Raw genomic sequence first — 11,370 nt, forward strand, 5'->3', positions numbered from 1 at the left:
TCCCAGTTCTGCACAGCTTGTAAGTACTGTACAAACATAAGACCTCTGGTGCGCCAGACATAGAAAGCAGCACGTGTTTCACTTGTGAGCCATTTCCAGTACGGAGCAGCAGGTGCTTTACTGGAGTGAGGAATCTAGTGGGAAGCTCTTAGCTTTTCAAAGCGCTCGCCCATCTGCAATATACATTTAATTAACAGTGAAATACATAAATTCACTCCCTGTGGGACAACTGAAAGCCACCCACCAAGAATAAAGCCAGAGAGAAGAGAAACCAAAACCAAACAGCACCTGACTCCAGCAGCCCTGGACTCTGAGGAAACAGTCACTGGGAGCCAATGCCAGTGATGGGAGCTCATCCGTTGGACAAGACCTGCCAAGGAGCCGTTCCACCCCATGGATGGGGAGTGACATTTACACTCCTTGCCCTGGCTGTATTCATACCCTCTCTCCTTCACCCTATGGAACTGGGACTGAGAGGTATTGAGATTGGACTGGGTGCAACCCCTAGTCAATCATTTGGGGTTCACTACATTAACCACAAATCTTGATTTGTTTCTTCCCCTTCTGGCTGAGGTGTCTGAGTGGGAATATCACGGGCTGGTCTACAGACCCAGCAGAGAGCAGCCTCAGAAGAAGCTCTGATACACATTCCCACCTAGCTTCTAGCCAGTCATTTATTTCTCACGCGGATTGTGTGTAGTACAACCAGGAGGATTACGATCAGCAGATTAATATGCTGTACAAGCCCATTCATTCCCCCTGAAGTCACTGCAACATCAGGGTCTGTTGGAAACAAATCCAAGGAGCAACCTCATCAGTCCTGGGATCATCATGAGTGCCACTAGGGGACCAACAGGACTCAGCCCCTTCCCACAACACTGAACAGCAGCAAGACACCAAGCATTTTGCTGGTCCTAATTCTGCTCTTGCACTGAGTCAGGCAGCGGTTTCATTCCAACGGAGTTGCTCTGGATCTACATCAGTGCAAGATCAGAACCAGTCCCACCACCGCTGAAGTGGGACTGTGCTCTGTGTACTGTACCCATCCTGCCTCCTCTAGGCATCCTGCTACACCTCGTCCCACCATCTAACCCTGCCCGTCAGTCAACAATAACCAGCATCAAGCCTTTCTAGTTCCTGGGGATTAGCTTTCAGGTCTCCCCTGTTGGTTATCATAGGGTGACGGCTTTAACAGCCTCTCCTCTTCCCCTCACTTCTAAAGTTTCTTCATTCGCTCTGGCTAGGGCCAGGCCCAGCAAGCTTTGATAAACTCAGAGCATGATCGATGGCCCAACTCTGGGCTCTCTCCCACAAGCGCATGGCTCAGAATTAACACCACGTACGGTTCCCGGTTGCACCTAGAAGATACATTGCGGGCAGGGGTTCTACAGGAACCAGCCCAGCGGATGCAGAGAACGCACACAGGAGTCAGGTCCTCTGAGGCAGAACACGCAGGCTGGGATTCCAAAGAAAGCCGAGGATTGACTCTTACCTGTACTCCCACGTCCCACCCCACAAACTCTTCTTTTAACAGCCAGACACTCCCCCCAGCTCCCTCCCCGAAGCGGGAGTCTGAAGAGTCAACTGCACAATTATTCCTTCTCCCCCAGATGGCACCTGTCCTTAACCCAACCCACACAAACCATAAGTTTCCACGGGGCCCCTCAGCCAGCGTGATGCAATGGCACCATCTGTGGAAACACTGACACGGACCCCCAGCCCCACACGCAACAGAGAGGCAGGAGCAGAACAAGCTCTGCCCTGATGGAGGAAGGGACCAGGACCGAATAAAGAGCCTGCAAGGGAGAAGCTGCCATGAACGAACTGCCCCGCCCCCGGCCTTCCCACCCCCGTCTCCCGCCCCTGCTCCTGCCCTCCCCGGCCTTCCCACCCCCGTCTCCTGCTCCTACCCCACCCCCGTCTCCTGCCCCCCCCAGCCTTCCCACCCCCGTCTCCTGCCCCCCCCCAGCCTTCCCACCCCCGTCTCCTGCCCCTGCCCCCGTCTCCTGCCCCCCCAGCCTTCCCACCCCGTCTCTTGCTCCTGCCCCTACCCCCCCCTCCCGGCCCTCCCACCCCCGTCTCCTGCTCCTTCTCCCCCCAGCCTTCCCACCCCCGTCTCTTGCTCCTGCCCCTACCCCCTCTCCCACCCCCTGCTCCTGCCCCTTGCGGGAGCTCTCCCAACCCCCCCGCCCGCTGACCTGGCCAAACTTGCTACAAAGTTTCTGCGGCGAGGAAGCGCCTTGCGCAGGGAGACGCTGCTGGAGCCGCCCCGACCTCCAGCCGCCGCCGCGTCTCCTCCCCAGCGAGGCGCCAGCTCCCTTCGCAGGGGTTTCACTTTCTACCGACGGGCCGCCCGGAGCCCAAAGGATTGTGGGAGTCGTAGTTCTCTCCCCCCCCCGCACGGGGCCTGCAGACAGGCCGGGACTACAGCGCCCAAGCTGCCGTCTGCCCCGAGGCTCGTCGGGGGGGCTGCTTGCTTCCAGCCCCGCGCCTCCAGCTGCCGCTTGGTTGGGTGCAAAGGATCCCGAGCGGCAGGCAAAGCGCCACCTCCTGACTCTTCCCAGGGAAATACAGGCGGGTGCAGGCAATGCTCACGGGAGCCGGGCTCCAGCTGCGAAGCTGGCACCCGGGGCTGGAGTTTCCTGAACTTTGGGGGTACTCGGGTGTGGGGTTTTCCCGCTCCTGCAAAGCGAAGCGGTCTCCGCTACAAAGTTTGGATCTGGTGCAGCCGCGCCAGGGGAGGTGATGAGGTGCACCTGTGCTGCAGTCACTTTTTTTTTTTTAAAGCCAGATTTTGCTTGCTGTGTTTTCCATTATGTCTTCTCTTCCTTGTGAAAGGTTTTTGAAACACCCCCACCGCAGAGATTTTGCATGTTGAGGAATATAGTAGTCCCTCACTTTCTGGGAACATTACACAACATCACAGCTCCAAGGCTTAGTTAGTTGCTCAGCCTCTGTTTCATTGCCTAGTGTGGCGGGGGCAGCTGATTAGTAACCCTGGCTTCTATTGCCGCTTCTCCTACTGACCTACAAGTAATTTAACCCCACTGTGCCTTTTTCTTCCTCTTAAACAGAGGATAATATGGCCCGAGTTTCAGATCTGGATACATAAAGTTAAGTCTAACTCCATATTTAGGCATCTAAATAAAAGATTAAAGAGGTGCTGAGCACACACAAATGCCACTGACATTTTCACAGAATTTTTTCATTTCATTTTAATTTTTTTCCAGCCAAAAAACCCTTGTTTGAGGGGGGGGGTTATATTGTGTGTTTCACTTTTTCATTTGAAAAATTTTTTTCAGAGGAAATTAAAAAATTTTCCCCGTAAATCTCCTACAACACCAACTGGTATTTTTCAACCAGCTGCAATTGATTTGTAAAGCACATTGGGATCTTTGAACGGTGCTATAGAGGTTAGAACAGTTATAGTTGTAACGCAGAGGTAGTGACTGCAGCAAAAAAATCAATCTTTTGTCAAATACTCGAATTTCGATATGAATTAGCTTCTTGTATGTTCCCTTTCAGTGAATATCCCTAGGAATGGGTTTTACAGTCACTAATGCTTATATAAAAAAACAAAACTCATTCTACACACCTATATTCATACCCAATCACCTAGAGTAAGTCCTGCTTTTGCCTTCTGGTATTGCTTTTTAAATAAATTAGACTAGGATCAAGTATCCTGTGGCTCTTTCAACTCATTTTCTCTGCCAATGAGGAAATCAGCCACAGGGGGAACCCCCATCTTCTCCTGCCCCCTCAGAAGTTGTGATATGATGATTCTTGTGCAGGACTCAGCTTTACCTGCATAGAGCAGCTTTGAGAAGATGATCTTATTGCCTGATGTGACAGTGAAATTACTAGCCATGATGCCAAGCCTCAAAGGTAGGAAGAACCGTTACCCTTGCTTTGATCTATTTTCTTTACCTTTTATGACGTGCCCAGTGAACCTTTGCTCTGTTTTATGCTAACAGCTTGATAGGACTGCAGTTTTGGAACAAGATAGAGCAAAGATTATTAAATGTTTGAAGAATCTGATTGGCCCAAGGTGTCCATCCATCACAGGTGAGATACAAATCCAGGAGGGAGGTTGCAACCAATTATCAGAGCACACATCCTAAGTGGGCATCCTAACCACTGGGCTACCTCTGGCTCAGTGCCTACTGGAGTGCAGTGTGATAGTCATTGGTGGAGGAGGAGAGAAACAAGCACCTTACAGAGTCTGCAGCCTAGTGGTGAGGCTACCCAGCGGGGAGATGGAAGACCTGGGATCCAGTCCCCCTGCTCCAATCATGATTTCATTATTTATCCACAGTGGAAAAGCTTAAATAGGATAGATGGAGGGTACGCTTCCCTCCCATCGGAATCTCCCGTACTCCAGTGGTTACAGCACTCTCCTTGAGGTGGAGTAGACACCCTCCCCCATTCAAATCCTTTCTCCTAGCCTGGCAGAAGGCGGGGAGGGGGGCATTGAACCAGGGTGTCCCACCTTGCAGGTGAGCCCTCTAACACTGGACTAAAAGTTATAAGGTCAGTTGCACTTTCCCCTCCTTTGGCCAGCCTTTGAATGGGACCCAGTCTGGTAGGTGGCCTCTGAGCACACCTGTCTTTCCTGGGTTTGTGACTTATCAGGGGCTTAGGTGGGAGATGGGCATCCAGACACCTAGAGCGAGGGAGCAACGTGAGCACCCAGAGGCAGAAACATAAGCGCTGAGGGAACTTTTACCTTAAAACTTAGGTGCCGAGAGAGTTTAAACACCAACTGTCTGTGCTTCAGCTCCCATCTGTAAAAACAGGGATAACAGCACAGCTCTGCCTCACAGGGGTGTTGTGAGGATACATACTTTAAAGACTGAAGTACTTTGAGAGATCTGCTGACAAGAGTGAAGGGAGGAAGGTATTCTTATTTAAATATATTGGCGAGATGCTGCTCCCATTGAAACTGATGGCAAATCTCCCATTGCTTTCAGTGGTGGTAGTATTGTACCCTTCCTAATTTCCCCCCACCCATCCAAAGAAGAATGAGCATGGTAGAAATGACTGCTTGTTTGCCCTGGAAGACAAAATGCTAGTGAAGAAGCATGAACTGTTGCAATATTTACATTCCGGAGAAAGTCAAACCATCATTTCAAGTCAATTCACAGATGTGCGAGGCCGTTCGCCAGCTCCTTCTCTGTGGTAGATGGTAGTGAGCCTAAAGCAACCCTGGAGGACCTGAGATAATGAGTTAAACCATTATAATGTTTGGGGAGTTTGTATTATGAGGGAAATGAATGGGAAAAGCCAAAGTGTTTGCTGGGTCACGTGGTAAAATTAACAGCATCGTTTTTCAAGCTGAAGTGTGAATATTTGCCGAACCATAATTGTGTTTATTGGGTCATATTTTACTGCTCAGGATAAAAGGAGAAATGAATTATGGTTGACACTGCCTAGTTGCCTCTGGCCTAGTATTCAAGTTGCAGAGGAGGAATTACACAGAGGCAGGGCTCAGTGATGATACAGGCTTGTGGTAGGTCTGTTTGGCCTGGGACAGACTCGTGATACACGTCTCCCATTCAGAAGGGCCCTGGATAACAGCAGGCTTCCTCTGTTGCTGGAGGACAGGGCTGTAACTAGCCATGTGACATTTGGATGAGTCACCGATTTCCCCTCCTCACTCACTGCACAGGGGTTGAAGCTCATCCATGGACAAGGAGCCAGTGCAAGGCCTGTGCACTGCTTAACTCCTTCAAATGGGGCTATATTGGGACTCCCGTAGTGCTCAGGATCATGTGCTGGCTCCCCTGCAGGGGGTGACTTTCCTCCATTAGATAGATTCTCCCAGAAGACACATGTGGTTCTGATCTTTTATGCAATGTGTGAAGTAAAGAGCATGGTCTGAGAAGCATAGGCCTGGGAGCCAGGACACCCTGAGTTCTAAGTATGACAAGAGATGTCTGTGTGTATGCAAATAGTTCACAAATAAGGTGCCAGGAGATGTCTCAAAAATATGAAGCAGAGTTCCTGGGTTATGTAGGACCAATCAAGAAGAACTTTGTGCACTGCAAATGGCTTTTTGTGTGTGTGTGTGTGTGCGCCATTTGTTACATCAGCTGTCTCGTCTGTTCTCTCTAGGATTTTATCCTGCCTTCATCACCAGAGTACCTTCCAGTCATGCATTCAGGGATGTGATTGACATCTGTCACATGTCATTCATTCTCCCGTTTCTCCTCAGGGAGAGAATTGTGCGTGCAGTGGAGTGTGGTTTTGGTGGTGGTGGGTTTTGGTTTTTTTACACATCCACGCTGCTCCATGTTTAGGTTAGCAAAGGCAAGTTGCACAGTTGTGCCTGACACTTGGAGTAGAAGGTGATGTGGGTTGTGATGGCCCTTAGTTCCTGGTCTCAGACCAGCCCCTGAGCAAGCTGTCTTTTCTGTACAGACGAGCTTTACCCTTATGGCAGAAAGTTCCACTGGGCCTAAGGAGCGGAGCTGTCGACCGCAATCTTCATTCCGGCATTTTAGGTACCCTAGGCCCAGGGCAGTGAGCTCCTTGAAGATAAGGACTGAGACCTTGGACTTGACTCTGTATTCTGTGGCAGGCCAGTGCAGATAGCGAAGGGCAGGCCTGATGTGCTCACAGGAGCCTGTGTTGTTGAGGAGACGTGCTGCAGCGTTCTGCACTAGCTGGAGTTTCCCAAGCAGTGAAGCCTTCCTGGCCAGGTATATTGCATTGCTGTGGTCCAGATGAGAGGTGGAGAAGGTGTGTATAACTGATGCCGGTCATCGCCCACCAGGGTGGGATGGAGTCCCCTAGCCAAGTGGAGATAGTAGAAAATGTTACTCTTGGGTTCTGCTATGTGCGACCTTAGTGTTGGCAAGGACTCCATGAGAGACTTAACACAGAGGACAGGCAAAGAATGGCCCAGGATAAACAGAGATGGCAGAACATTGATGGTGCAGGAAGGATTCAGATACACACATAGCTGTAACTGAGAGACCGGTGATCTGGTTGCTAGATCAATCATTTGCTCTGCCACAGAGGTTCCTGTGGGACCTTGGGCAGGTCACGTAGTCTCTGTGCCTCAGTTCTCTTCCTGTAAAATGGGGATGGTAGCACTTCCTTCCCTCACAGGGGTGTGGTGGGGGTAAATACTTTAAAAGATAACAGGCCATATCAGGACCTAAGAGAGAAGGGATCAACTCAGTTCCTCTAATCTGATTTCTGTTGTGTACGTTGGTGCACACACAATGACAGTTACAGCCCTATTTGTGGAAGATCAGGGCGGTTACTCAAAACCTTTGTGGGGGAGGGCGGGGGAAAATGCCATTTTGGATAAATGGGAGATAATTATTTGTGCTTATTGGGTCAGGTTCTGGTTCTCCGTTACCTTTGGTGGCAATCCCCCCACTTGACCACTGGATGTCGCCATTACACAGAAATCCTGCTCCCAGACAAGACAGGCCAAATTCTGCAGCTTGTTCCATAGGCACACCTGCTATTTGTGCATGGAAGGGCACTGACTTCAGAGTCCGTGAAGCTGTATGGGAGGAGCGGGAAAGAGAATGTAGCATTTTAAAAGGTGATGCAACTCAGCCTCAGCATTCCTAGCTGTAGTTTTTATGCACTGCCTCTGTGCCCATGGGACCAGTCGTTGTTGCACTAAGCCAAGTAGCTAGATATCCAGCTCTCCAGTTAGCATGTGCGAATATTTGTGGGCAGAAAACTGGGAGCACAAATTTGGAGGCTTTGCTTGCAGACCTGGCCCATCCCATTCTCAGAGACATTCCAAGAGCCGGGTTTGGGGAAGCCACTGAGAGATTGCCGCAGAGTGTGGGCTTGTGATTTCAAAGAGAGCCTGGAAAGCTGTGTTTTATGCCCAGATGCATATTTCCATGTGCAGTGACCCAGCTGTGCCCACAAATGCGCATTTTCCGTGTTTAACATGGGAGGTTATATTTGAAAACCTGGTTCTAGGAATCCTCTCCCTTTAAAACAGCTAAGCTTGCAAATGGCAGCTTTGCATGTTTCAAACATTTCAAAGGTGTATGAAGGTTGTGATCAGAATTTTGATTGCTGCCTCCCGAGGCAGTGACCAGCACATACCCCTCATCTTGGTTAGTTTGGCAGCGTGTCCTTGTGTGTGTTGGTTTCCCAGTCTCTCTGTACTGAACATGGTAAAATATTTCAAACCGAGCCCACTTTTAAGTTACAGGAGAATATGACAAACTAGAACTGTTCCTGAATCACAACCAGGATCCCTGAAGTTTGGATGCAGATTTGGATTTCAACTTTGAAGCCAGGGCTCATCTAATAGAAACAGGCCCCAAAGCAGGTCTCTTTCCACGCCCCCACCATCCCCCATAACTGAAATACTGTGAAACTGATTTTATCCCATATCTTTATGGAAAAAGCATGATCCCAGGTTAACACACAGTTTGGTGACTTTCAGCTTTCAATGCCTAAGGGGTATGTCTGAATCCCTGAGCACCTTGGGTTTTTAATGCAGATCTCCTCCCTGTCGCATTATCAGGGAACTGCTATCTGAGTCACAGCAGATAAGTAACAGATTAGGTTTCAAACAAGCCAGGAATCACGGCAAAGCCATTAGGTGAACTATATAATAATGTCCTTAGAGATGAATGCTGGTGGGGTAGTTTGCCTAGCGGCATTCCCTTCTTTGGAGGGGATGTCTCCAAGCCGTGGCAGCACGCTGTGCACGTCTCTGTCCCTGGCATCACCTTCCTAGCACTGCTTGTGTGTGGTGGAATGATTCAGCCTCCTTTTCGTTGTGACCACAAAAGGGTCATTGCGGCAGCATTGCTTCTCTCGGGGAGATGGGTATGTTCTTTCCAACATCTGACGTGCCTGTCTGACCCCTGGTGCCTCAAAGAGCCGTCCGTGCTCTGCTGCTACTTGGCTTTAATGCAGGTTTGACAAACACTGTCGAATGTGCTGTTTGGAGTTTGTTACAGTTGGTGGATGGCTCGAGTATCAGCAATTATATTTGTGTTTATATATAAACATTTTAGTAAATGCTGAAGCGTGAATTTAGTATTGGGCTGGAAATCAGGCCAGGCTGGCAGCTCCGGAGACAGTCCTTTGTTTCTTCACAGATCAGGCCTGGGACGGGCATTGCCAGGGCAAGTATCTGCCAACGGGCCTCAGCCATGCCTTGGAAAGACCATCTCTAGGAGTGCAAGGGGCATTTAGCCCTTTGGGTGGCTTAGCCATTGCCGCAGAGACTTCCCAAAGGAACCAGTTGTGGTTACTGTTTAGTGTCTGGGCCCCAGTTCCACTACGAGCCGGAATGACACCCACCAGGCTGATTCAGCGCTGGATTCTTTGATTGAACGACAATCGTAGAGGGACCCGTTCCCAGCCGCTATCGCGAATTGCAGTATAATGTCTGTGACGGGCACTGAGCAGACACCATCACTGGTCATCCCAAAGCAGGGAAAGTGGCTCTCCAGGCCGAGTATCCCTGAGATAAACTTTGTAGGGAGAGTGGGGATCCCTCGCTGGAGCTTTGGGGAAAGGGTTTGGAAAGAGGCAGGAACTGGATTTTGAAAGGAGGAAAGAGGTGTGTGTGTGAGGGGGGATTTCTCTTGGCCTGGCCTGGTTCGTCACCATCTTTCCTCTAGCCTGCTCCCTCTCTCACCGCATCCTCTTGCTAACTTCCAAGTTCCTTTCCCCTCCCTGTCACCCCCTGTAATTCCCATCTCTGTACCTCCCTGAGAGGCAGGACGATCAGGAGATAGTTTGTTGATCAGATGCGAATGTTTTCTGGATCACTGAAAATAGCCAGCCTTTCCCCTGCCAAGTTTCCACCCCCTCATGTATGTGGCTGCAGACTGCAGCATTGCAGAGCCGGTCTCCTTGGTTTTATTTTAAGCTCTTCCTATAATTCACCGGTTTCTCCTCTTTTGTCGGGGCTGTTTCCGTTCCTGTCCTGGCAGTCGAGGTCCTCTTTAATGTTTGCCCCACTTGATCCAGTTGTGTTGTGTCTCTGCCCAGGTGCCTGGCTCTGACGTGATAACAGCACTGAGAGTGGCCTTCGATCGGCTGAACAGCCTCCGTGCCGGTTCATCCTTTTGATCCCATGTGGGTTTTTCATGCAATTTCCCAGTAAACCACCAAATTATTCGCTGGAAAATGATGTCGGATTAAAAACATCAGTGCACTTCCAAACTGGGTGTGCTGCTAACACCTGCCTTCACAGCAGAAATATACCAGATGCACCAGACCCATGCCGAAAGTCAAGTGCCTGGCAAAAGGTGGGTGTAGCTGCCAGGGCCAATGGGCAAACCCAGTTCATTTTTGCTTCCCCTCTAAGCTTCCCTTCTCATTCCCAGAGCTATTTGAAGGTATTTATTTGCTCATCGGCATAGCGTCCCTTGTGTACCTCGCTGGCATCGATTTTTGCATCCCAGCTCCATGCAATAAGTGTGGAGGGAAAACACAAGGCGTGGAAGGAAGTTCCCACTGAAGAAGCACTTCCAGTCGTGGTGCATGTGCTGGAATTAAACGTGCTCTGCTGAGCTACAACAACGGGGCTGGCGAGCTGAGCTGGCGGCCGTGCCGATCGCGCTGCTCTGCTGTACCAGGTGCCTTTGCTGTGCTGTGGCAGCTGTTATTCAGAGGCCTCTCGCAGTGTTTTGACCCCTGCCTGAGAGCAGCAGCATTGATCCCCTTTTCAGCATCATTCCTAGGGTGGTTCTGGTGCAGCCAATATCTGAGGAGCGTTGAATACACAATAATACTGTGTGTCTACATGACTCATTTCATCCCAGGAACTGAAGAGGCTGTGCCAGCTGGTAGCCTACAAGAGACGGGCTGGGGAGGTGGGTCCCGGTTTTAGTTGGATCCCTTAGCAGAGAGACCATGGCTCGAACGAGCAGGGAGTTTCCGTTGGACCCTCAGGCCGCAGAAGGATGAACGAGGCTGTTGTGCAGGAGCACAAGGTGTGAGCAGAGCCTCTGCATGGACACAAGGGTAAGTGCTAACCAGAGCCCTCTGCACTGAGCAAGTGCAAGCCACTTCCCTCCCCGTTTCCTTGCTCACAAGTTACAAGGTGAAGAAAGGGGCAAGGCATGAGTGGGGCGTGTTGTGTCTGAGAAGGCTTGGTCCTGAGCATGAGCTTTATCGTGCCAATTCAAACTCGACTGGGCTGAAAAGTACTCCCTCAGGGTCTGGATTGATTGTGTGTGTGTGTGTGGGCCCCATTACTGCTGTCTGTTCTGTGGACAGTTAGAGGGCTCTGGGCCATAAGGCTGGAAATCACTAAACTGGGTTTCTTTTAAAGGATAGCATTCAAACTGTCCAGCAGTGATCAGCTCAGACAGTACTCACTGCTTGAAAGCTTTTGGCCTTACATTGACGGAGCAACCG

General features: G+C 50.3%; 1 protein-coding gene across 2 annotated transcripts in view; it reads right to left on the bottom strand.

The window, feature by feature from the left end:
- The window catches only part of MIB2 (MIB E3 ubiquitin protein ligase 2), a 96,765-nt gene extending 94,100 nt beyond the window's left edge, over nucleotides 1-2,665 (bottom strand). Inside the window, exon 1 of one of the 2 annotated variants that reach the window (XM_044996182.1) lies at nucleotides 2,199-2,665. The gene's annotated coding sequence lies outside the window, so the exon portion shown is untranslated. The remainder of the gene's footprint in view (nucleotides 1-2,198) is intronic. The other variant, XM_044996180.1, reaches the window with a different exon arrangement.
- Nucleotides 2,666-11,370: the final 8,705 nt, after the last annotated feature.

This window comes from Mauremys mutica, chromosome 21 (assembly GCF_020497125.1).
Source record: "Mauremys mutica isolate MM-2020 ecotype Southern chromosome 21, ASM2049712v1, whole genome shotgun sequence".
NCBI lineage: Eukaryota > Metazoa > Chordata > Testudines > Geoemydidae > Mauremys > Mauremys mutica.